General features: G+C 47.9%; 1 pseudogene; it reads left to right on the top strand.

The window, feature by feature from the left end:
• Positions 1 to 1,807: 1,807 nt before the first annotated feature.
• Positions 1,808 to 2,302, top strand: LOC116628439 (annotated as a pseudogene).
• The last annotated feature ends 526 nt before the right edge of the window (positions 2,303 to 2,828 follow it).

The raw sequence follows: 2,828 nt of genomic DNA, 5'->3' as shown, positions 1-2,828 counted from the left end.
AATGCTATAAGAGTGCTGCTGTCACTGATTCAGGGGACTGCTTCCTGAGGCCAGGGCAGATGGAGGGGAGGCCAAGTGCTTGACTGCCCAGTGCTAGGACTGGCCACGAGAAGATGGGCTAGGAAGGATGGAGTAAAAGGGGAAAGAGAGTGGGCAGGCTTTTGAGGTCATAAACAAGCAGTCGCAGCTGGCTAGAGGGACTGGCTGTACTTGTTCACTCTTTTGTGGGATGTGGCACACACCACCTTCTAAGGTGCCGGGCTCCAACCAGCTCGAGAAACCAAGGGAGCTTCTTCCATCAGAACTCAAAGGGCATAAAACGACCAGAGGGGCCTCCACTGCTGCAGGGTTTCTATGAGTTAGCCTGGGAGGGCTGCACTAGGCTCCCCTTCAGGACCTTCATGGATTGAATATGCCCCTCATTCAGCCAAATTCATGGATACCACTCCTGGAGCTGGGTCAGAGGTCCCTCCCAAGCACATGGGCTGAGAGTGGGGTAGGGAGTCTCCTAGAGAGAATTTGGAGTTCTCTTTAGGGGTTATCAGAGGAGATGTTGTTGGAAGACATAAACAGAAAACCCAACTCTGTCTGATTTAAACAGCTGGACTAGGGATTACTCCCCTAGCTAGAAGCCCAGTGCATAAGGGAGTCTTTGGGATAATCCAGTGTTGCTGGTGTTTCTCTCTGGTTCTTGGTGTTGCCTTGTGCAGTGTGTTTGCTTCACTCTGGACAGGTAGCAGGTCCAGAGCCCAAACCACAGCCACAACGTGCCACATAGGAGACTATCCTTCCTTCCTGTCCCTCTCTCTCAAGAGCAAGTAAAATTTCCCCCAGTTTCCAGAAATAACATTCCACTGATCCAAGATGGGTCACGTTCCTGTGTATGAACTAATCATGGGAGAAGAACACAGGGAGGGTGGGGTTGCCTGGGGTTATCTGGAATTTCCCAGGTAGATTTGGGAGACCCAGAGCCCAGCACTGGAGCTGGGTTCATCTCATATTCCCAAGAGTTGCCTCAATAGAGAAGTGACTGTACCATGAGCAGAGAGGTCTTGGAGACACAGGCAGCCATGAATCTTCTGAAGGCTTGGTGGGCTCTCCATCTTTACCATCTAATGAGCTTTGCTTCCTGCAGCTATGCTAGGCCCACAGGTGGCCACAGGACACACAGTAACACAAGAGCTGTAGTCTAGACAGACCCAACTCTGAACATGGAGGCCTGTGAAAGTCCAGGGCAGCTCTCACCCCAGCTCCGATTGGAAAACACAATATCATAAAGTATCAGTATTTCCTAATTGACCTAAGGATTCAGTGAAATCCAGTCAAACTTACCATGTTTCTCATGAAATTTGAAAAGTTGATTCAAAACTGTATGAGGTAGATGAAGGGCCAAGATTAACCAAGACATCTAGTCATAAAGAAGAACAAAGGGCCATACTCGCCATATTGCCTATCAAGGCTTTCATAAAGCACAACAGTGAAGAGACTATGGTGTTAGTACATAGTCACACAGTGGAGGAATAGAGTAGGAGCCCAGAAGCCGACCACACATCTATAGGAATTTGATATATGATGGAGGTGATCAGAACTATGGGGAAAGGCAGTATACCTGGCAGTCCCACAGATCTATCTCTTGCTTCAACAGTATTTAGATGGAACAGACCCAGGGACTCCCCTTCTACCAGCCTCCAACCACCCTCCAACATTTTTTCCAGTGGCAACCTTCGGAGCCATCTTCCCCGGCACCCTCTACCTCCAGGGCCAGCCAACACCATATTTTGAGCTAGCTTCTTATTACCAATCAACAATGAGCTCCCAGACTCATTAGAATTATTCCAGCCAGGTGGAGGCCACCATCAACCACCTGGCCAACATGCATCTGCAGGCCTCCAGCACCTACCTCTCTCTGGGCTTCAATTTCCACCATGAGGACATGGCTCTGGAGGGCTGCAAGTTGGCTGAGGAGAAGCACAAGGGCACTGAGCATCTCCAGAAGATGCAAAACCAGCACAGCAGCCACACCCTCTTCCAGGACATGCAGAAGGAGTCTCAAGATGAGTGGGGTAAAGCCCAAGACACCATGGAAGCCACCCTGTTTCTGGAGAAGAACAGGAACCAGGCCATTTTGGGTCTACATGCCCTAGGTTCTGCCAGTGCAGACCCCTATTTCTGTGACTTCCTGAAGAGACACTTCCTGGATGAGGAAGATGGAGACCATCAGAGTAACCTCTGCAGGCTGGCTGGCCCCCCGGCTGGGCTGGGTGAAGATCTCTTTGAAAGGCTCACCCTCAAGCATGACTAGCAGCCTCTGGAGCCCTGCATCCTTTGAGAGGACACACCGACATCCTCTTGGTGCCAGGGCTTCTGCTTGAGCCTCTCCCTCAACTACTAGGTGGTTTTTTAAACACCCTGGCACCCTCTCCCAAGCCATGGACTAAATGGAAACAAAACAATAAAGCTTTTTGCAGGAAAAAAAAAAAAAAAGCTGTGGGAGAAAGATAGGTCATTTAGCAATGGAGCTGAAACAATGGGTTAGCCATATGGAAGAAAAATAAAATGGGGTCTCGGTCTTCTCATACATAAAGTCTAAATGGAGCAGATAATTAGGAAAGGCAAAAGTTTCAGAGTTTTAGAAAAAAATGTAACAGAAAATCTTTATGACCTCAGGATAGGGAAGAATTTCTTAAACAAGATATAAAGAGCAAAAGCAAAAAAGGGAGGAGGAAGAATTGGAAATCCTTTTTAAATATATTAAAAATTAGCAACCTTTATGCATGAAATATGCCATACATGAAATGGAAGGACAAATAAATTATTGGGACTACACC

Source organism: Phoca vitulina, unplaced genomic scaffold (assembly GCF_004348235.1).
Source record: "Phoca vitulina isolate PV1807 unplaced genomic scaffold, GSC_HSeal_1.0 scaffold120, whole genome shotgun sequence".
Classification (NCBI taxonomy): Eukaryota; Metazoa; Chordata; class Mammalia; order Carnivora; family Phocidae; genus Phoca; species Phoca vitulina.
The sequence above is the reverse complement of the archived record's forward strand: the minus strand, read 5'-3'. Positions and strand labels throughout refer to the sequence as shown.